Source organism: Pollicipes pollicipes, unplaced genomic scaffold, assembly GCF_011947565.3.
Source record: "Pollicipes pollicipes isolate AB1234 unplaced genomic scaffold, Ppol_2.1 Scaffold_7253;HRSCAF=8739_pilon_pilon_pilon, whole genome shotgun sequence".
In the NCBI taxonomy this organism is placed as follows: Eukaryota; Metazoa; Arthropoda; class Thecostraca; order Pollicipedomorpha; family Pollicipedidae; genus Pollicipes; species Pollicipes pollicipes.
In genome coordinates, this window is record NW_023597048.1 from 245,224 (window position 1) to 267,946 (window position 22,723).

Genomic DNA, 22,723 nt, shown 5'->3' on the forward strand with positions numbered 1-22,723 from the left:
TTGACGCAATCAGGAGCGTATTAACTAACATAGAACTTGTCATATCTCGAGCAGTCTTTTCCACTGAAGAGTATACCAAATGTCATAAGGGAGTGTTTTTCATCAGGCATGTTGCTTGCTTAAATATCCTCAGGTGTGGGGCATTCCCTTTAAGGGTGGTTGCTCTGCTGTGCCGAGATGCAGTTTGCCCAGTGAAGTTGTTGTGGGTGCTGTACTGCATCTGTCACTGTTCGTGGTACCAGTTACGGAGACACGTGGCGCGTTCTTCACGTCCTGCCACATACTGGTGTTATCGGGTATTGGCAGTCATGGCATCAGGAAGGCGATTATTCACCCTGATTCATGAAGGCGCAGTGTTGAAAAATAAGGGGGATTGCCCATGGGATTTTCCTTGTCCGACGTTTGGTAACACAGTTGATAGTGCAGGATGTTGTAGACAAGGAGCAAAGGCATCTGAAGATCGGAAACGGCATTCGGACGTGTTGGTCATCCCGACTGACGACTGGACGTGGTTGGGCAGTAAATCCACCTTGCCTATTCGTAATCAAAAGCTGGCTGTATGTCGAGTCATTTTTTCCGATACACACTCAAGAGGCGAGTGCCGTACGGGTGCTGGTTTCCATGTCTTGTCTGTTAAATGTGCAAGATGTGCGATGAATTAACTTGGGGCCGGGCGTGATTAGCAGGGATAATGATATCATTCTGTGCTTCGTCTTGGCCCGAAAACGCTCATTTCGGTGACGTCATCCTTTCGTTCGGAGACGTTATCGAGCCCTTCGAATGGTCAAAGTTCTCGGTCGGATAGTTTTGACTGCGGTTTTTCACATCATCTCAAGCGTCGGCCGCTGACTGCGGTCAGTGAAGTGGTATGAAGTGGGGGTCCACCTCCAGTGGGTGGGGCCCGGCGGCTGTCTGCAGAATACTGTTTCACCCTCTGGTAGTTCAGTTGGTAGAGCGGTGGACTGTAGAGGAAACACAGGTATCCATAGGTCGCTGGTTCAAACCCGGCCCGGAGGAGGTTTTAACTTGTTGATACCCTTTCCCTGGGTACTTGCCACTCTCCTCCTCTGGAGTGTTAGGTGTGGATAGTATCCGCGGTGACGTGGCGTTGCTGACAAAGATATACTGAATTATGTGTAGGAACTTATGATTTGAGAAAAGCAGTGGCCCGCAACAGCTTATCAGCACTTACCAATAAAGTGTTTCAGTACAGGTCTTGCAGGCATCATGTCTATTTTGCCGGCCCTGGCTGGCTGTTTCCGTCTCCCAGCCCTTTCTAGCCGCGCCGGTGGCTTCCGAAGGATGGAACGTTCGCAGCATATCGGCTTGGATCATTTCGACAAATGTCATTATTGCTGTCAGTATTAACGACAGGACAGGACACGGAATTAAGGTCAACATTCACACATGGTGCACATGGGATATTTTACACCGCGTGGGTCCAGAACATCCTCCGGGCCATATTTGAACCAGCGACCTATGGATGCCTGTGCTTTCCCTCTACAGTCCACCGCTCTTCCATCTGAACTACCAGAGGCTGACATGAACCACCCTTTGTTAGCATTTGGTCTGAGCAGCCTCATTAGCAGCGGGCAGTCCTACTTCTATACGCTGCGGCGTTTCGCACTCGCCAGAACGCACCACCGCGTGGCTCCACCCGTTGTTGATCAGTCAGGAGCTGGCGGCTGATAGAGTTGTGTGAAAGGCTGGTCGTGAAAGTTCTAATTTCCCCGCGGCAATATCATAAAGAGGCCAGTCCCTTCGAGGGCATGTTTCCGTGGCGTGGTGGGGGCTTGTGCGAGACTTGCAGCGGAATAGCTGCGGAGTAACTTCGCTGCGGCCCGTGGAAAGCAACGATTAACTTGCCCTCCGCCACGTGGTCTTCACGTGAAATTTTACATTTAAACATCGCACTCCGTTCCTGTGGACACGCAGTCCTTGCATTGGCCAAGGGAATTTCGCCTTCGCGTGTTGACATCGCTGAACGACTGTCGGTTGCTGCAGGCTGTTGAGTGGTGGGGTGAAGTGAGAGCGGCCCCAGGTTGGTGGGACCGGCGAGCCGGTGAACAGACCGTCTGTCTATGTGGATACTGTCGGCATCTGGTAGCTCAGTTGGTAGAGCGGTGGGCGGTAGAGCCACACACACACACATACTCTTGACTGATGGCAAACTGGTGGGCCCCATATGGCGGTAGAGCGGTAGAGCCACACACACACACATGCTCTTGACTGATGGCGAACTGGCGGGCCTGATGAGGCGGTGTCTTCCACCACGTGGGAGCGGCCTCGGCCTTAAGATGTGAACCGCCCGCTGTTAGTCAAGCCGTTCGGGCCGCGTTTTGACGTTGAGTGCTTTACGCCATCCTCTGGTAGCTCAGTTGGTAGAGCGGTGGACTAGAGGAAAAGCACAGGTATCCATAGGTCGCTGGTTCAAATCCGGCCCGGAGGACGTTTTGAACTGACGCAGCGTAGGCCGTGTTGGACAGATATGCCCATTTGCTTGTCATTCGTGTGCCTTGAATCCTGACCGAAGCTGTCACCCGACTAAAAGCCTATGGTAGTGCTGCTGGGGCCGACCTCTCGCAAATGCCACGTGCCTCGGAGGATGGCGACGGGCCAAGAAAGCAGTAGTGCAGGCGGGCATAGGTTAAAGCCGGCAACTTAAGGCGCGAAATGCTGATAATATGTTGTTTTTTTTAAATACTGCGCTGGTGAGTGAACGACTCCTTTCTGTTGTTCCTTACACCCGATTATTTTGAGCCAGAGTGTATGGCTTCCTTCGGACAGTACCAGCCCTGGCTGGCTGCGGTTTTGCACAGCATCTCGAGCGTCGGCCACTGACTGCGGATAGTATGGCGTTCCGTAGCGCTGCACATGCTTACTCACTTCTGCTATCGTCCAGGGTAACGGGTTAAACAAATTAAGGGCTTAAAATGTCCTCCGGGCCGGATCTGAACCAGCGACGTATGGATGCCTGCGCCTCTCCTCTACAGTCCACCGCTCTACCAACTGAGCTACCAGAGGGTGACAGCGTCTATTGCAGACATTCACTCGGCCCCGTCCACTGGGGGGAGGGGGGGGGGGGGGGCATCTCCACACCACTTCGCTACCTCCAGTCACGTGCATTTCGGTCGTATGTCGAGTCATTTTCCTTCCGACCTGCATACAAGAGACGTACGCCGCATTCGTACGGGTTTCCATGTCTTGGTTGTTACATGTGCAAGACGCGCGATGGAGTAAATGGGACCCCGGCATGATTAGTAGGGATAATGATGTCTTCCTTTGCTTCGTCTTGCCTGAAAGTATGCATATCGGTGGCGTCATCCTTTCTTTCGGAGACGTTATGGAGCCCTTCGAATGGTCAAAGTTCTTGGGTTAGTTCTGGCTGCGCTTTTTCAGATCACCTCGTGCGTCGACCGCTGACTGCGGACAGTGAAGTGGCGTGGAGTGGAGGTCCACCCTCAGTGGGTGGGGCCAGCGGCTGTCTGCAACGGGTGCTTTCACCCTCTGGTAGCTCAGTTGGTAGAGCGGTGGACTGTAGAGGAAACACGGGCATCCATAGGTCGCTGGTTCAAATCCGGCCCGGAGGACGTTTTAACCTGTGTATCTCCTTCTGGTTGCTGGCTACTTCCCTCGTCTGACGTGTCAGGTGTGGATAGTATTCGTGGCGACGTGGCGTTGCTGACCAAGATATACTGAATTCTGTTTTGGAAACGAGGGCATGATTTTAGAACAGCTTTTGTGGTGCAATATCTCAGCGGCACTCACCATTGAAGTGTTTCAGCAAGGACTCTGCAAGGCGTTATGCACATTTTGTCGGCCATTGCCCGGTTGCTTCCCTCTTCCAGCCATTCCTAGGCGCCCGGCCGGCTTCCCAGGTTTCGCGTCAGATCGGCTTGGGTCACACACTGAACGGTAGAATATGGCCTGGGCGGCCCTCATTAGCAGCGGGCAGTCCACTTTCATACGCTGAGACTACTCCCACTTGGCGGGAGGCATCACCGCGTGGATCCACCCGTTGTTGATCAGTCAGACGTCGATGGCTGGTGGGGTCGTGAAAGGCTGGCCGTCTTTCTAGTAACATCCCTCGGAAATATCGGAGACGTGCACCTTTCGTGTGCGTGTTTCTGTGCCGTGGTGCGGGCTTGTGCCATACTTGCAGTGGAATAGCCGCGAAGGAAGTACGATGTGGTCCGTGGAAAGCAACGTATAAACTTGCCCTCCGCCGCGTGGTCTTAACGTGAAAAAGGTGCATTTTTTATCGCACTCCGTTCCTTTGAACATACTGAGTTATTGCACTGGCCAAGGAAATTTCGCTTTCGCGTTTTGACATCGCTTAGCGACTGCCGGCGGCTACGGGCGGTGGAGTGGTGGCGTAAGGGTGGGGGCAGTTGTTATTTTTCCACCAACTGGGCCGTAATTCAACTTACCGGCCCATTTGGTGGAACCGGTGGGCCGGTAAGCAGACCGTCTGTCTATGTGGATACTGTCGGCCTCTGGTAGCTCAGGTGGTAGAGCGATGGACTGTAGAGGAAGAGTACAGGCATCCATAGGTCGCTGGTTCAAATCCGGCCCGGAGGATCTTAGCCCTTAGACCTCCTTGACGGTTGGCGTATCACACTATCAGTGTCAGGTGTATTAAGCACGTGCCGTGCCAGGATGCTGCTCTACAGGGCGCGCCCGAATAATGATTTTTCTTCAAATAGCCACATTCGCTGAACAACATATCGATCTGGCGTGTTTCCTCAGTACGAGTAGCTAGTTCAGCAGCCAGTCCGGGTAGCGTGAGGCGTGTGGTTGAAATGAAATAAATGCACATTGAAAGAATATGTAGATGGAGAAGAGGCGACGGTGTTACACTGATGATCGACCCGCGAGTGGCTGAAATGGGCAGACAAGCTCGTGACGGCACATTCGATCTCTTCCCACCACCTTTTATATGTTCCATCTCAATTCGATCCCATGTCAGACCACTCTTGCTACTATGAAGAGCCCGCGTGCGCACAAATGGGATTGACAATCGAATGTGCCGGATGTAATGAGCCGGAAATAATGGTGCGGATAGTCTGCTGTGCCGAGATGCAGTCTCCGACGGGTGTGATTTTTGTACCGGTCAGTATCGGTCGGACTAGCTGCGGAGACATGCGACTGGTTCTTTCATGGGACATTCTGTGCCGGCGACAGGTTTTGTTAGGAATAAGACGCCGGCAAAGTTCACAAATGTGGCATTTTGACGATTGTGTGTGCGCGGCTCTGCCGCGCTTTTCACTGTCATCGGCAGTCTTGAAGCTTAGTTGATAGAGCAGGATACTGGGAACTGAAAGCGATGGCCTCTGAAGATCGAAGATGCCGGAAATGTGCATGCGGTGTCTTGACTGGGGACGGGACGCTCAACGATGGTAAATCCACATCGTCGATCCGCAGTCAAAGGATGACTGAAGGTCGAGTTATGTCTGTGCTGTAACGGCACGCATCGGAAGAACCTCGCTCGAGTGCTGGCCCTCTGTTCCGGATGGTGACATTGCAATACTTGCAGCGGATCGGCTGCGGGGCCGGGCGTACCCAAGTGGCGAGTATGCGCGGCCTTATGTTCCATATATTAGCCGAAAAGCGTACATTGCAGCGGCATAATTCTGTCCCGCGACTACGCTGTGTCCCTGCGGTGGCCAGGTTTTTTGGTCGGGAGACCTCGGCGGCACGTGTCGAACCCCCTGAATCCCTTGTTTAGCGTCGGCCACTTTTTGTTAGAGGAAGAGTAATGTGAAGTGCATCACCCCCGGTGAGTGGGACCAGGCGGGTGCAGGCCGGCTGCCTGTCTAACGCCGCCCAGCCTCTGGTAGCTCAGTTGGTAGAGCGGTGGACTGTAGAGGGAAAGCACAGGCATCCATAGGTCGCTGGTTCAAATCTGGCCCGGAGCACATTAAACATTGGGTTGGACGCGACCTTCAGGCTACACCTGCAGGGTCAGGTATGGTTAGCAGGGGTGGTGCCATGGTTGTACTGGCGAAGGTAAATGACCATTCGTGAAGAACAGTGCGTCAGTAGTCGCCCTATGCACGTAACGCCCTCGGGAGTTCGACTCGGTCCGTCTAAGCACAAGTTATTGGATGCGTGACAGCTGTGGCCAGGCGCACGAATTACAAAAAAGTGAACATCACTGCCAGAAAGCAAACAGAATACCGCAGCCTCTACTCCCGCGTAATGCTGAAGATTTGCGTTCGTATATCGTTCGTGGTGGATTGAAGTAAGACAGGAATGAAATTCGGTTGAGATCAAAAGGCGGTACTTTTAGTTAACGACTCAACTATGAACTCACTAGAAAAACCAGGGACATCGGCCGGCTTCCAGGAAAATACCGAGAGAAGTTACCATGCGTAAATGCCTGTATATCATGCATATAATCCGATCCCGTGTGAGACCGCATCAAACAAAGTGGGCTGTTCACGCGTGCGCATGTGATTAAAAGGCAGGCGCGGGACAGAGAATGAACCACAGTTATGGGGAGGATGCTCTGCTGTGCCGAGATGCAGGTCTCTTGGGTATTGCACGCTTCCGAAAACCGTGCATTTTCAGTGTTTGTTGACGTTGAATCGTGAACGCGCTGCTGCATACATGTCGTTTTGAACACGTTAAGTCCCAGTACTGCTCAAGGTCTTGGCTCGGCATACTTCATGTTGCGCGTGTTGACATGTGGTGTGTGACATCGCCGGCTGCCTGCGGGTGGGCTGTGGAGTGATGTTAAGTGGGGCCGGGCCACCCTCAAGTGATAGAAACAAGGCCGGTCTCCAGATGAACTCTCTGTGTCCCGCCTATAGTAGTTCGTTTGGCACTGCGGCGGATGCTTTTCCGACCGACCCTGCGTGGGTTAAACTGTGGTTTATCCAACGTTTTAATCGCATCCTTTGATCACAGCGCCAGTGAGAGCCCCCTTTGACGGGAATACTTCGGTGAGAACTATTGCAACCTCACTGAAATATAAAGACGACATGCTAACGTTGACTTTTTACCAAACGTTCTGGATGTAATCGGGCGGCCGCTGACCGATTGTCTGTTGTATCGAACACCGCTAGCCTCTGGTGGCTCAGGTGGTGGAGCGGTGTACTGTGGGGAGGAAAGGCTACAGGTATCTTTAGGTCGCTCGTTCAATTCCGGCCCGGAGAACGTTTTAGCTTGTTTTCCTCCGTACCCCATAACGTGCCACAGGCCTCGCCCTGAGCTTGTAACCTAGGGTGGTCGACGTGTCCTGTGATGTAGTGCCGGCCTTGAAGGGTATACCGAAGAAATTCTGCATAGGACAGCCATGGTCAGGATTCAACCTGGACAAACGTCAAATCAAGATTATTGTCACAAACGACTCACACCTGCATATGTCCAAAACGTCCTCCGGGCCGGATTTGAACCAGCGACCTATGGATGCCCGTGCCTTTCCTCTACAGTCCACCGCTCTACCAACTGAGCTACCAGAGGCTGATGCAGACCACCTCAATGCCAGAAACGAGGTCCGAGTGGTCTTACTAGCAGCGGGCGGTCCTTTTATCTACACTGAGGTCACTTCCACGTAGTGTAAGGCACTTTCTCGTGGTGTTCACCCCTGGTTGCCAGACTGAGGACACAGGCTTCTGAAAATGGATGATTTAATCGATCCACGCTAGCTATTTCGGCGGATGACGGGACACGCTTCGGGCGATAGATCTACTTTGTGTAGCCGCGGGTCAAACGCTGGATGCATGTCAAGCCATTGTCTATTCCAAACCCGTGTGAGAGGACCCCTGCTGTCGAGTTCGCGTGTCCATGTGTGGGTGCGGCATGTGCAGACTTCAGGTAAAATTGCCACGAGGCTCGCACTTGGCAGCCAGCGGACAATGATGTCTTCCCTGTGTCTTTTTTCCTGTCGGTGCTCAACGGAAGTCGCGCATTTCAGCGACATTTTTCGCGCTATGACCACGCTGAGTCCTTGGGATGGCTTGAGGTTAAGATCTTTGATCGGGATGGGAATGGAATTTCGTTTGAGTGTGTGGTTATATGCGGTCGCGTCGGCCCGTTGACTGCGAACGATAGAGTGGTGCTAATGACCCCCCCCTCCTTGCCCAGTGGGTGGGACCGGGCGGACCCACAGCCTGGCCGCGTGTCTCCGTGTCTAGCGCCGTCGGCCTCCCCGCAGCTCAGTGCATCGCCTCGCCAGTACAGTCTGCACCAAATGGTTATCTACCAGAGGAGTTTAGCAGGCAATAGCTGCCAGACAAAGAAGCGCGAGCCACTGTGGGAAAAGACAGTTGATAGTGGACTACCTTGCAGTACCCACTTCCAATCACTGCTGTATTGGTGGCTCGGGTCACCCGGTGGGAAGCGATCGACTGGGTATGTCGAAGAGAGCTTCATTGTATATTGGAATCCTCAACGTGACGTTCAGACGTGACGCAGCCTTCACCTCTACACCTAGCCTCACTGGCAAGGGTGTGTTCATCACAAGCCACTTGCTGTGGGCATGCCGGACTTTTGCTGTTTCCACTAGCCCCCCCCCCCCCCCCCCCCCACACACACACACTTGAGTGATGGCGAACTGGTGGGCCCGATGAGGCGGTGTCTTCAACCACGTGGGAGCGGCCTCGGCCTTTCTGTGTGAACCGCCCGCTGTTTGTCAGGCCATTTAGGCCGCGTTATGACATTGAGTGCTTTACGTCATCCTCTGGTAGCTCAGTTGGTAGAGCGGTGGACTGTAGAGGAAAAACACAGGTATCCATAGGTCGCTGGTTCAAATCCGGCCCGGAGGACGTTTTGAACTGAGCGGCGTAGGCCGTGTTGGACAGATGTGCCCACTTGCATGTCATTCGTGTGCCCTTGAATCCTGACCGAAACTGTCATCCGACCAATAGCCTGTGCTTGGGGTGGCCAGAGCCGGCCTCTCGTGGACGCCGCGTGGTGCGGAAGATGGCGGCGGGCAAGAAAGCAGTGGTACAGGCGAGCATAGGATAAAGCCGCCCATCTTAAGAGACGAAATGCTTGTAATATCTTTTTTGAAATACTGCGCCGGTGAGTGAAAGATATGCCACTCCGTCCGTTGTTTCTCACACCCGATTATCTTGAGCCAGAATGGATGGTTTCCCTCGGCCCGGACCAACCTTGGCTGCACAGCATCTTGAGCGTCGACGCTGACTGCGGATAGTATGGCGTTCCGTAGCGCTGCACGCGATAACTCACTTGTGCTATCGTCCAGGGTAACGGGCTCAACAAGTTTAAATGCCTGAAACTGTCCTCCGGGCCGGATTTGAACCAGCGACCTATGGATGCCTGCACTTTTCCTCTACAGTCCACCGCTCTACCAGCTGAGCTACCAGAGGGTGACAACGTCTATTGCAGACATTCACTCGGCCCCACCCACTGGGGAGGGGGAGGGGGCAACTCCACACCACCTCACTACCTCCAGTCACGTGCATTTCGGTCGTATGTAGAGTCATTTTCCTTCCGACCTGAATACAATGGACGTACGCCATATTCGTGCTTGTTTGCATGTCTCGGTTGTTACACGTGCAAGACGTGCGATGGAGTAAATGGGGTCCTGGCGTCATTAGTAGGGATAATGATGTCTTTCATTGGCTTCGTCTCTGCCTGAAAGTATGCATTTTCGTGACGTCATCCTTTCTTTCGGAGACGTTATGGAGCCCTTCGAATGGTCAAAGTCTTGATGGGTTAGTTCTGGCTGCGCTTTTTCAGATCACCTCGTGCGTCGACCGCTGACTGGGTAGTGAAGTGGTGTGGAGTGGAGGTCCACCCCCAGTGGGTGGGCCAGCGGCTGTCTGCAATGTGTGCTTTCACCCTCTGGTAGCTCAGTTGGTAGAGCGGTGGACTGTAGAGGAAACACGGGCATCCATAGGTCGCTGGTTCAAATCCGGCCCGGAGGACGTTTTAACCTGGTATCTCCTGGTTGCTGACCACTTCCCTCGTCTGATGTGTCAGGTGTGGATAGTATTCGTGGCGACGTGGCGTTGCTGACCAAGATATACTGAATTCTGTTTTGGAAACGATGGGTATGATTTTAGAACAGCTTTGTGGTGCAATATCTCAGCGGCACTCACCATTGAAGTGTTTCAGCAAGGACCCTGCAAGACATTATGCATGTTTGTCGGCCATTGTCTGGCTGCTTCCCTCTCCCAGCCATTCCTATGCGCCCGGCTGGCTTCCGAGGATGGAGCGTTCGCAGATGGTTCGGCTTGGGCCACTCCGAGAGATGTGATTGGACGGCGTTGTCAGTATTAGCGGCAGACAAACAGTATCGAATAAAGGTCGCCATTCGAAATGGTGACACCCCCATCAATCCAAAACACCCTCCGGGTCGGATTTGAGCCAGCGAGTTATGGATGTCTGTGGCTTCCCTGCACTGTCCACCGACCTACCAAATGAGCTACCAGACGCTGACGCGGACCACTTAGCGTTAGAATATGACCTGAGCGGCCTCATTAGCAGCGGGTAGTCCACTGATACACGCTGAGGCTACTCCCACCTGGCTGGAGGCACCACCGCGTGGGTCCATCCGCCGTTGATCAGTCAGACGTCGGTGGCTGGTGGGGTCGTGAAAGGGTGGCCGTTTTGCTGGTAACATCCCGTGGGAAATATCAGAGACGCGCGCCTCTCGTGTGCATGTTTCCGTGCTGTGGTGGGGGCTTGTGCGATACTCGCAGTGGAATACCTGCGGAGTAAATTCGATGTGGCCCGTGGAAAGCAACGTATTAGCTTGCGCTCCGCCACGTGGTCTTCACGTGAAATTGTGCATTTTAGCATGGCCTTCCGTTCCTGTGGACACGCTGAGTCATTGCACTGGCTAAGGGAATTTCGCTTTCGCGTCGTAATATCACTTAGCGACTGCTGGCGGCTACGGGCAGTGGAGTGGTGGCGTAAGGTGGGGGCAGCACCCAGTTGGTGGAACCGGTGGGCCGGTAGCAGCAGCAGCAGCAGCAGACCTGTCTATGCGGGTACTGTCAGCCTCTGGTAGCTCAGCTGGTAGAGCGGTGGACTGTAGAGGAAGAGTACAGGCATCCATAGGTCGCTGGTTCAAATCCGGCCCGGAGGATATTTAGCCCTTGGATCTCCTTGACGGTAGGCGTATCACACTACCAATGCTAGGTGTATTTTGCGCATGCCGTGCCAGGATGCTGCTGTACAGGGGACGCCGAATAATGATTTTTCTTCAAATAGCCACATTTGCTGAACAACATATCGATCTGGCGTGTTTCCTCAGTCCGAGAAGCTAGCCCAAGCAGCCAGTCCGGGTAGCGTGAGGCGTGTTGGTTGAAATGAAATAAATTCACATGAAAGTATATGTAGCTGGAGAAGAGGCGACGGTGTTACACTGATGATCGACCCGCGAGTGGCTGAAATGGGCAGACAAGCTCGTGACGGCACATTCGATCTCTTCCCACCACCTTTTCTATGTCCATCTCAATTCGATCCCATGTCAGACCACTCTTGCTACTATGAAGAGCCCACGTGCGCACAAATGGGATTGCCAATCGAATGTTACCGGATGTAATGAGCCGGAAATAATGGTGCGGATAGTCTGCTGTGCCGAGATGCAGTCTCCGAAGGTGTGATTTTCTACCGATCAGTATCTCGGTCGGACCAGCTGCGGCGACATGCGACTGGTTCTTTCATGGGACATTCCGTGCTGGTAACAGGTTTTATTAGGAATAATACGGCGGCAAAGCTCACAACTGTTGCATTTTGACAATTGTGTGTGCGCGGCTATGTCGTGCCTTTCACTGTCGTCGGCAGTCTTGAAGCTTAGTTGATAGAGCAGGATACCGGGAACTGAAAGCAATGGCCCCTGAGATCGAAGATGCCGGAAATGCCCATGAGCTATATCGGCTGAGGACGGGACGCACAACGATGGTAAATCCACATCGTCGATCCGCAGTCAAAGAGTGCGGTGGCCAGGTTCTTTGGTCGGGAGACCTCGGCTGCACGTGTCGAATCCCCGAATCCCTTGTTTAGCGTCGGCCGCTTCTTGTGGGGAAGAGTAATGTGAAGTGTATCACACCCGGTGGGTGGGACCAGGCGGGCACAGGCGGGCTGCCTGTCGAACGCCGTCGGCCTCTGGTAGCTCAGTTGGTAGAGCGGTGGACTGTAGAGGGAAAGCACGGGCATCCATAGGTCGCTGGTTCAAATCCGGCCCGGAGGACGTTTTGAACTGACCCGGTGTAGGTAGTTTTGGACAGATATGTCCATTTCGATGTTATTCGTGCGCCTTGAATCCTGACCGAAGCTGTCACCTGACCAATAGCCTAGGTTGGGGCGGCCAGAGCCGACCTCTCGCGAACGCCGCGTGGTTCGGAAGACGACGGCGGGCCACAAATGCAGTAGTACAGGCGAGCATGGGTTAAAGCGGCCAATTTAAGAGACCATATGCTCGTAAGATCTTTCTTGAAATACTGCGCCGGTAAGTTGAGGAACATCTTACGCTGTTCCGTTGTTCTTCACACCCGATTATTGTAAGCCAAGATGTGGTTTACCTCAGACAGTACAGTGTCCCGTGGTGCTGCACATGCTAACACGCTTGTGCTGGTATCTATGATAACGGGTGCGACAAGTTAAATGTCTTAAAATGTCCTCCGGGCCGGATTTGAACCAGCGACCTATGGATGCCTGCACTTTTCCTCTACAGTCCACCGCTCTACCATCTGAGCTACAGAGGGTGACAGCGTCTATTGCAGACATTCGCCCGGCGCGACCCACTGGGGGTGGCCCCAACCCCATACCACCTCGCTGCCCGCAGACAGCGGCAGATGTTCGACACGCTGTGAGCAACCGTAGCCCAAATTACCGGACCACGAACCTCGGCCTTTGCCGGGGCTCACCGTATCTGCAAGACGGGATGACGCTGCTGAAACACACGCAGCACACACCTGCGATGTGCTGCGAAGTCACTGGCCCCTTTCATCGCTGTCGTCTTTGGCTCTATAGAGAATTGGCCAAGACCACTGTGGGTCACTCTTATTGACCGAATGGGATGAGTTAAGTGGATCGTTTGTGTCAGAAATGCGGCTTGCCAAACTTGAGACTAACTTGGTTAAGCCACGTCATCGTTACGACAAGAAGTACTGGCCTGTTTCGTCGTGCTATGAAGGTCTACTGCTGATGCCCTTCTTAAAATGGAAGAAAGTTAGCAGTTCCCTGTCGTTTGGTCGGTAGTAGTTTATTTCTAGCTGCTAAATTTACCAGGCAGCTCTTGTACGATGGGTAACTCACTGCAACGGCGTAGGATATCGACCTGTTCTTATTAGAACATTAATGAGACAACTTGCCCCGTTTGAACGCATGTATATCAGACGTCCAGCCCCTCCTGATCGTATGCCAGACCAACCTTAACATGGTGACCCGCTCACTTGTGAACACATGGCTGAAAGACTGATATGGGCGAGAGAATAAGCCGCAGTCCACGTGCTGTTCCTCTGCTGTGCCGAGATGCAGTCTTCGCTTGGAAGTGCGGGATGCGTACTACTGCGCCGGTGAACATCCGTGGTACCAGTTGCGGAGACATAGAACGTTTTTGATAAGCTATCGGAGAGCACTTACATTTTCAGACCCGTGATGTACCTAATGTTTGCTGGCCATCCCGGCTGATGACGGGACGTGGTTCAACGATAAGTACTTTCTTTAGTCTTTAGTCTTTAGTCTAGTCTTCGAGTCTTTCCCTACTCGAAGGAAGCTGCGTATCGAGTCATGTTTCTTCCGACCCCCACACAATAGACGCACGTCGTATGGGTGCTGGTAGCCATGTCCTGGCTGTTACATATGGAAGACGCAGTGGGGTCACTTGGCGCCGGATATGACAACAGCCGATATTGGCGCTATTCTCTCTGCCTCGTCAATGCCTGAAAATGTGCATTTCGGATGCATAATCCTGTCTTTTGGACATGTTGAGTCATTACGATGGCCAAGGTTGTTGGTCAAGCTATTTCATCTGCACTTGTTCACGTCGTGTCGAGCTTCGGCCGCTGACTGCAGGCAGTAAAGTGGTATAGGTTGGGGGTCAACCGACTGGGTGGGGCCGGGCGGCCATCTGCAACGGACGCTGTCATCCTCCATCGGGTGCGAACAACAATGTATCGACGCGACGTCTCCTTCACTCATTGGCGCAGTTTTTCAAGATGGAGATTATGAGGATCTCATCTGTACTTCCCGATGCAACCCCTCTACTATTCAGTTTGTCGCGCCGCCTACTTCCGAAGCGCGGGGAGTCCGTGAGAGGTGGGGTTGAGTCATCCCAGCATATGTTATTGGACGTTACAGCTGTGGCCAAGATTCATGGCGCAAGGATAACATAAAATGGAACACACTGTCAGCAACATCAAACGCCGCGTCAGTTCAAAACGTCCTCCGGGCCGGATTTGAACCAGCGACCTATGGATGCCTGTGCTTTCCCTCTACAGTCCACCGCTCTGCCAACTGAGCTACCAGAGGCCTAGATACTCAATTTCCCTGTTCCTTGTTCGGTAGTAGACATCACCCCTATTCGGTAGTAGACACTGCCTCATGGGGTCCAACCATTGATCATCAGTGAGGAGTCGGAGGTTCTTGGGGCTAGCTGGAAGCCAAGGTAGCCCGAAGCAAGTGGCCTTGGCAATGAGGCTTGGTTTACAAGTGGCCACCTGCCACAGCTGAGAGTCGCGTGTTAGGCTGAGATGCGACAGGGGGGGGGGGGGGGGCCGCTTCTCTGCCCTATGCGGCCTTTCGCTTGACGTTGGAAGTGACGCCAGCGACACAGTTCCGTTTTGTTTTACTATGGCGTTGCACCTTGAAAGGAAACGTTTCACATTTGATATTAAAGCGAGCATCAGATATGATGAAATATGCTCACTGATAACTATTAGCATACTTTTTAAGCGAAAGAACTGCTGTAGACGGAATAGTTCTCGGTTTAGTAAATGTAGTCCTCAATGCCCTAGATGCGTCGTGGCTTAACCACGTCATCATACATTGCGCAACATTGAGAGCTAATTGACGGACTGACATGGATCACCCTATCTGTGTGCGTCTGGAAATCACGCCCACGAACGCCAGATATGAACGCCTCGACAACTGTTTTTTTCGTGGCCTTGATCGCCTCATCGCTTATAGAATGGGTGGATTTGAAAGACGTTGTTATGACATGAATGCCATGTTGACTTGAAATACTCCCCTCGATATACGTTTTGCTAACAAATAGCTGAGCTAAAAAATTAGAGTGACACGTCTTTAGAAGGACAGGATTGTGAACAGCACCGAGATGTATTCGGGTTAGCTATTTCAGTTTAAAACCTCGTATGCATATGGAACAATCCCTTTAATTCAGTATTCGGGTTGGCTATTTCAGTTTAAAACCTCGTATGCGTATGGAACAGTCCCTTTAATTCAGTCATTTGCTCGGGCCATCCGGACATTGACGTCAAAGGACTCCACTAGGGACCGGCGGCTGAGGCCCCTGAGGCGGTCTGCCATCGAGTGGGAGTGGCCTCGGCGTGTGAAAGTAAAACCCTGCGTGTGGTGAGGCTGCCGCTCGGGCCGCGTTTTGGCACCGGGTTGTCCGTATCAGCCTCTGGTAGCTCAGTTGGTAGAGCGGTGGACTGTAGAGGGAAAGCACAGGCATCCATAGGTCGCTGGTTCAAATCCGGCCCGGAGGACGTTTTGCATTCGTATTCTTCGTGCCCTGGACGCAAGCGACATACCGTACATCGGAGTTTCTGCCAGGGGCAGTCAGCATGCACTCCTGCATAGCGTTTTTATCCAAGGTACTCCGAAGTCTGTTTTGAAGCCAACCACATGGAGAGGAACGACATTGGGCGCGTATCGTCTCACCCACTCACCAAGGTGGTACTCCAAAAGGGCCTTCAAGCATTCCGTCTGTTCAGGCTGCCTCCTCGGGGTGTTTCCCTGTATCGCCCGCTTTTTGGGGTGGAATACGACCTTTGATGTCCAAGGTCCCTAAAATCGTAAATCATTGTCGTCAGGCAACGCCTCGTCGGGTCCATTTGATAGGCACCAGTCGGGGGTCGGCCCGAAGTAAATGGTCATAATGTTTACACCGTGGTAGCGACGACAGATGAAAGCCTATCGAACTGCCTTGACGATGAAAGTGACGAGGGAACTTACTGTTTTAAAACATATGTACCTATATCTGACGCCTTCGGTCCCATGTCAGACCACACCAAGCATTGCCAACAGCCCGCGAGCGTACACATGACTGAAAGGCAGATGCGGGCAGTAGTATGAGCCGCCGTTTAAAGGTGGTTGCTCTGCTGTGCCGAGATGCAGTCTCCCCAGTGAAGTTCTCGGTGTGTGTTATACTGTACTGGTGAACATTCTTGGCACCGGTTGCGGAAACACGCGGCGCGTTCGTACACAAGCCGCCACATACTGACGGTATCAATTATTGGCAGCTACAGCATCGACAAGGTGATCATTCGGCGTAGTCTGTGGTTATCCGAATGTTGAAAATTGAGATGAATGTCCATTTCATTTTACTTGCCCGCCGTTTGGTAGCCCAGGTCATAGAGCAGGATGCTGTAGACAGAGAGCAAAGGCATCTGAAGATCGGTGGTGGCATTGTGCCTTGCTGGCTATCCTGACTGACGACTGGACTCGGCTCGACGGTGAATCGAAGTCTATGCGTAGCCAAAACCCGGGTAGCCGGAAGCAAGTGGCCGTGGTGAGAGCACCTTGGTAGCGAAGTTAAGTGCAGAGGTGGCCACCGTGTCACAACTGCCGTCGCGCGGAGGGCTCAGATGTGGACGGGGGGGGGGGGGGGTTCTCATATTCTCAAAGTAAAACCCTCCGTCTAGTGAGGTTGTTTCTCGGGCCGCGTGTTGACATCGGGTGGTCCATGCCATCCTCTGGTAGCTCAGTTGGTAGAGCGGTGGACTGTAGGGGGAAAGCACAGGCATCCATAGGTCGCTGGTTCAAATCCGGCCCGGAGGACGTTTTACATTTGTCTGTTAATACCCTGGACGCGAGCCGCAAGTCGCGCGTGGAGTTTTTTGGAGGTCGCACTCTGCATCAGTCCAAAACGTCCTCCGGGCCGAATCGGAACTAGCGCCCTATGGATGCCTGTTCTTTCTACAGCCCACCGCTCTGCCAACTAAGCTACCAGAGGCTGGATTAAAGTATCCAATGCCAGAACGTGACCCGAGAGGTCTACCTAGCAGTGGGCAGTTCACTTTTATTCGCCAAGACACTTCCATTTGGTAGCAGGCATTGCTCTAGGGGTCCACCCTTTGGTCACCTGTCAGGGTTCTAGGATCGGTTTGTGGATAGGGCAGCAGCAAGTCCAGGCAGTCCGATTGAAATGACCGTAGCGAATGCGCCGTATTTCAAACTGGGCGGAGCTGAGGCTGCCATGTTCACCCGTTTGACCCATCAATATAAACTGGCGTGACATTGTGCATCCCGGTGCAGTGCGATGTGAGCCTGTATGTCGGGCCGTTGCTTCCTTGTCGGGATGGCATTTGTCTCTGGCTGATTGGCTCGTTGCGCAGCGGTCATTGATTGATGGAGGCCGAACCGACTCTGGTGGCCGGCTGATCCCGTGCGGGAGCAACTGCGAACAGCATGCAACTGCATCCACACGCTTCAAGACGAGGTACCGATTCGTTGGAACCGATCTCAATACGCGAACTCATTACAAATATTTACCGATGGGTCCAAGGGTTCAACAGGAACGGGTTGCGCATATGCGGTGCGGTGACCATACCGTAGGTCTATGCCTCTCGCAGCACATGTCAGTTTTTTCCTCAGACCCGTTTGCTATTTTAGCAGCGCTTCAGTATGTTGCTTGTCGTCCTGAAAGGGATGTAGTCATTTTGACTGACTCACGTAGTGCACTTTTATCATTAGACCCGACGGCGATGTCGCATGACCACTCATTTTTGACGCGCTCAATTTGGGAGGAACTGGAATGGCTGGACAACACTTCCTGCCGTATCACATTTATGTGGATCCCCAACCACATAGGAATGATGGGAAATGAAAAAGCCGACGCCGCAGCGAAAGCTGCAGCGTGTGAGAGAAACCCAATACCAGTTTATGTACCCGCTCGAGATCTGAAGTCAGTCATTTCCAAATACGTCCGTAATACGTGGCAGCACATGTTCGACCAACATCTCCACGCTTTCAGGGAAATCAGGCCCCAACTGGGTGATTGGGAAGCCTCCCATCGCCGAAGCCGCTTCCAGGAAGTCGCCCTATGTAGGCTTCGGTTGGGTCATACATATGCAACACACTCTTTTTACTTGACTAGTAGGGATGTTGTCTCTTGAACATGTCCTCGTCTCATGCCGGCGCCTTGAGACGGAGAGACGACGATTTTTTCCATCAGTGCCCCTTCATCGGTTAAGCGGTCGAGACCCATGTGGTGAACTTGGAGATATACTCGCATTTTTAGCGCACATTGACTCTGACGTTATTTTCACTCACCCCTCAGTGTAAGTACGCCAGTGATACTACCTGTTATTAGTCGACAACATACTTGTCGCGTCGTCGCAAAGGTAGATAACCGTCATCGAGTGGGCGCAAAATGGCCCCGATGCCGACGCGCCCTTAAAAACCAAATCACCACCACGACGAGGTTGGGCTGAGGGGTAAGCCGCAGTCGATCCGGCCGATGCTGCGCTGTGCCAAAATGCAGTCGCCGCGCTGCGGCGCTCATGGATTCGACACTGCATCGGTGCACACACGTGGTGCCAGCTTCGGAGACGTTAGGAGTGCGCTACCTCGAGCGTCTGGATCCTGGTGGTACGGGGTACAAGCAAGAAAAGCATTCGGAAAGCTATCACTCGATCCCACCCATTGAATGTCTATGTCTGAAAGCTCAGGGTGAGCGGTCTTGTGTTCTTGCCTGCCGTTGGCCGTTTGGTGGCCCAGCTGATCGAACGGTGGACTGTAGGCGGAGAGCGCATGTGTGTGAAGATCGATGATGTCGTTGATGGTCGCTGGCCATCTCGACCGGTGGCTGTGTGTGCTTCGATGGAAATCGACGTTGATCTGCACAAAGGCTGGCCGCATGTAGTCATTTATCTGTAGAAACTCCACTCAGCAGAAATGCCAGCATCTCACCACTTCTCATTTGACCCCATTCAAGTCCTGGCGTCCGTCTCGGAGCTGGAGCGTGTACGACAGTACAGGAAAGCAACCCTGCAGCTGTGCCTGGCACGCTGCGGTCGATGGTCTCCTGTAGTTTATTTTTGCGTAACAACGTGCATTTGAGCGATGTACTTCTTTCCTGTGGAAATACTGAGATCCTGCATTAGTCAAGGGTTGTGGGCGGGAACTTTGGCTCGGTGTTTTGCCATTCCGTGTCGAGCGTCGGCCGCGGGCAATGTAGTGGTATACAGCGGTATGGCCTCCCCCCCCCCCCTCCCACACACACACGCAGACACACTGTGTGGGACCGGTGGGCCATTGACCGGCTGCCTGCATTGAGCTGCTGCCAGCGTCTGGTAGCTCAGCTGGTAGAGCGGTGGACTGCCCCAACACCCCTCGCACTGTGTCTGCGTGCCCACTGTCGTCCCTCCAGCACAAATGCTCGTCAGGAGATGGTGCGGCGAGAGCGTCCGGCTAGCCGGATATGCGTCCAGTGTTCAGCTGCTGACTGGCGAGGGACGGTGACGGGGACGGGGTCCCCGGCCGGCGCACTCGCTGCCACAAACTGAGAGTGGCCGCTGCGTGAGAAGTGAAAGTGTATCACCGACTGGAGGGCGGGGCCTCCCGGGCGCGCCGGCCGTTTTCAGGCAACTTGCGTACAATGCCAGCCTCTGGTAGCTCAGTTGGTAGAGCGGTGGACTGTAGAGGGAAAGCACAGGCATCCATAGGTCGCTGGTTCAAATCCGGCCCGGAGGACGTTTTAATCCGCGTTTCTCTGCCACCTCAAAGAAACTGAGTCATCTGTGGACGGATTGTGCCGTGAATTACCGACGCCATTGTTGTTCTAAGCTCTAGAGTTTGAAGCTGTTCCTCGTGCTGAGAGACAACTTAAGTGTTCGCATCCCGATGTTAAACCTCGAACACGTGAGACTTTCTGTCGTTTGGCCACATTGTCAAGTATTTCGTCAACGCTCCAAATGCCCTCGAAGTTGAATTTGAAGCAGCGGCCCACGGATGCCTGCACCTGCTCAGTTACCTGCTGTCCGTGTTGAGCCGCCGGAGGTCGCAATCCCTGCGCCTGGCCGCTGGCTTGCCGTGCCAACCAGCAGGGGGTCATGCATTCAGCCTTTCTGTAGCCGGCGTCTTATGGCTGGGCTTGGTGCCATTCTTTTTAGCGAATGTAAAGCGTGCAGTTGCATGATGCGTCCATTACATAGCACACAGCCACGCGTGGAAGCAATTTTGTTGAGCGCACTGGCATGTGCAGTTAATGCAATTTTAAGGCCATCAGATGCGAACCCCTTGCATCTCAAAACGGGATACAGCTCAGGCAGCATTGGGGCGTTGAACGTGTACTCCTAGTCTCTCGCAGAGCGGTGGACCGCAGATGAAAGCACGGACGTATGTTGCAGTGCGAATCCACGCGCCCTTTTGCATGCAGGGTTTGGACCCGCTCTCCTTCACTCGAGCCCACCTGGCCATAGTTGCATGCTCTCTCGCACCCCAGGGTGGGACAGCTACACCACAGTAATGATGCGTGGTGAAGCGGGTTCTGGGCTGTCTGATTCGCCGATGAACGGCGACGACGGCTGACCGTCCAGCGACGGCGGTGGTGCTCCTCGCTGGGTGGTGATGTCCCCGCTCCCGTGAGGGACATCTGACTGTCCCCAGCCGCCCTCCGACGGTTGACTAGTTTTCCTCCGCCGACCCCGTATGGATGATTGGCTTCCCGGGCGTGGCCCTCACCGGACGGGTGACCTCCGCCGAATGGCGGCGTGAAAGGGAACCGCCGGATGAAGGGCGGGGCCAGCCGGCTGCCCTGGCCGCGTTGAGGCGGCCTGCGCACATTGCCAGCCTCTGGTAGCTCAGTTGGTAGAGCGGTGGACTGTAGAGGAAAGCACAGGCATCCATAGGGTCGCTGGTTCAACATCCGGGCCCGGAGGACGTTTGAGTACATGTCGTTCTCATGCAACGATGGCTGCGTGGTCCGTTTGTGCGTTGAGATCGCGATAGCGTCTATGGGCTGACACGAGATGTATCGTGATCGTAGCGCCGGCATCGTGACCTCGATTTTCCTATCACATTTAATGGAAACCGCTTGGAGGGCAAGTGACTAGTTCAGAAAGCGTTCCACCTCAGGGGTGCAGGTCACCTGACAACCTGGATTGCCACGAATTTTGTGCCAACGACCGTCTCGTGCTGTCGGTCCAAGTCGGTATCATTTGGTGGAGCGCTTTTGTCCGCCGGCTGACCGGTGATGTGGCTGAGCGGTCCCTGACTGGACAATAATACCTCCGTCTCCCGGTCGTGCGTCGACGGGAGGTTAGCGTGGGGTGTCCCCATCCTTAGTCTGACGGGTGATCGACTGCCCCCAGCCGACCGATGATGTGTGATTGACTGCCTCAGTAGACCCCGAGCGGGTGATTGGCTGTATTGCCGACCTTTAGCGAGTAATTGACACACGTGGTTGTCACATGGGGGAGTGCCCGCCGCCGAGATGTAAATGGCCCGTGCCCATGTAAGGAACCCGCTAGATGGAGGGCGGGACAAATCGGTCACCCTGGATTCAGGCAGCGTGCAGGTACTGCCAGCCTCTGGTAGCTCAGTTGGTAGAGCGGTGGACTGTAGAGGAAAGCACAGGTATCCATAGGTCGCTGGTTCAAATCCGGCCCGGAGGACATTTTACTCAGTTGGTAGAACGGTGGACTGTAGAGGAAAGCACAGGTATCCATAGTTCGGTGGTTCAAATCCGGCCCGGAGGACATTATACTCAGTTGGTAGAGCGGCGGACTGTAGAGGAAAGCACAAGTATCCATAGGTCGCTGGTTCAAATCCGGCCCGGAGGACATTTCACTAATTCTACTCCAGAAAGAACTGCTCGCATGATTTATTTGGCTGCATGATTCATTTAGCTGAATTTGGCCGAGTGTTTTGCTTGTGCCCCTGCATAGCCTTCGCCACCGCTTTTCAAAAAAGGCACTAGGGCCCATCGTGTAGATGCATGTACATCGTCTCAAAACGTCACACAGACGGGATTTGAACCTGCAGCCTATCGATGCCTGTGCGATACCTCTACACTGTACCACTGATCCAGATGAGCTTCCAAGACAGTAAATTGCGGTGGACTGAGCCTTCTGCGAAGTGCGTTTGGAGACGCAGGGCAGGTGGTCAGGCCGCATCTCCTGGCTTATGCTTCTCCGTGGTGCCTCTTCGATGCCCTGCCATTTCGTACCTGTGCCATGCTGTCTCCTGATGCTGTTGTCTTGTTGCTGGCCCGCTGGTGCGCACGTAAAGGGCTGGTGATAGCTGGGGCACCTGCGCGCCCACCACGGCTAAGTTTCCCGTCGCACCGGCTCAGCACCACGTCCCCGCTCGGTCCCGCCGACTGAAGCTTCCTGTCAACTCGCAGTCTCGCCACGTCGTCCGGCTCTGTCGGCCAATTACACCAGCCTACTGCGGCCGGCATCACGTGACCGAGGCCAGCCGGCCAGGGCCGGGGGGTGCCGGGGTCACCCTGGCGCAGGATGAGCCGACGGGGGCGGCAGCGGGCATTTGTCCGGTCGGCCCGGCGCAGGATGTAGCCCACAGAGGCGACACAGCGGCCGGGGGGCGACAG

General features: G+C 53.8%; 7 non-coding genes across 7 annotated transcripts; 6 read left to right on the top strand and 1 right to left on the bottom strand.

Moving 5' to 3' along the window:
* Positions 1–2,363: 2,363 nt before the first annotated feature.
* TRNAS-AGA (transfer RNA serine (anticodon AGA)) lies at positions 2,364–2,449 on the top strand. Its single transcript is given in 2 exon segments — positions 2,364–2,400; positions 2,414–2,449. It is a non-coding gene; the product is annotated as a tRNA-Ser (tRNA).
* A 1,055-nt stretch (positions 2,450–3,504) lies between these two features.
* Positions 3,505–3,590, top strand: TRNAY-GUA (transfer RNA tyrosine (anticodon GUA)). The gene is given in 2 exon segments: positions 3,505–3,541; positions 3,555–3,590. It is a non-coding gene; the product is annotated as a tRNA-Tyr (tRNA).
* A 3,789-nt stretch (positions 3,591–7,379) lies between these two features.
* Positions 7,380–7,467, bottom strand: TRNAY-GUA (transfer RNA tyrosine (anticodon GUA)). The gene is given in 2 exon segments: positions 7,380–7,415; positions 7,431–7,467. It is a non-coding gene; the product is annotated as a tRNA-Tyr (tRNA).
* A 2,346-nt stretch (positions 7,468–9,813) lies between these two features.
* TRNAY-GUA (transfer RNA tyrosine (anticodon GUA)) lies at positions 9,814–9,899 on the top strand. Its single transcript is given in 2 exon segments — positions 9,814–9,850; positions 9,864–9,899. It is a non-coding gene; the product is annotated as a tRNA-Tyr (tRNA).
* A 6,960-nt stretch (positions 9,900–16,859) lies between these two features.
* On the top strand, positions 16,860–16,947 carry TRNAY-GUA (transfer RNA tyrosine (anticodon GUA)). Its single transcript is given in 2 exon segments — positions 16,860–16,896; positions 16,912–16,947. It is a non-coding gene; the product is annotated as a tRNA-Tyr (tRNA).
* A 2,828-nt stretch (positions 16,948–19,775) lies between these two features.
* TRNAY-GUA (transfer RNA tyrosine (anticodon GUA)) lies at positions 19,776–19,863 on the top strand. Its single transcript is given in 2 exon segments — positions 19,776–19,812; positions 19,828–19,863. It is a non-coding gene; the product is annotated as a tRNA-Tyr (tRNA).
* A 1,835-nt stretch (positions 19,864–21,698) lies between these two features.
* On the top strand, positions 21,699–21,785 carry TRNAY-GUA (transfer RNA tyrosine (anticodon GUA)). The gene is given in 2 exon segments: positions 21,699–21,735; positions 21,750–21,785. It is a non-coding gene; the product is annotated as a tRNA-Tyr (tRNA).
* Positions 21,786–22,723: the final 938 nt, after the last annotated feature.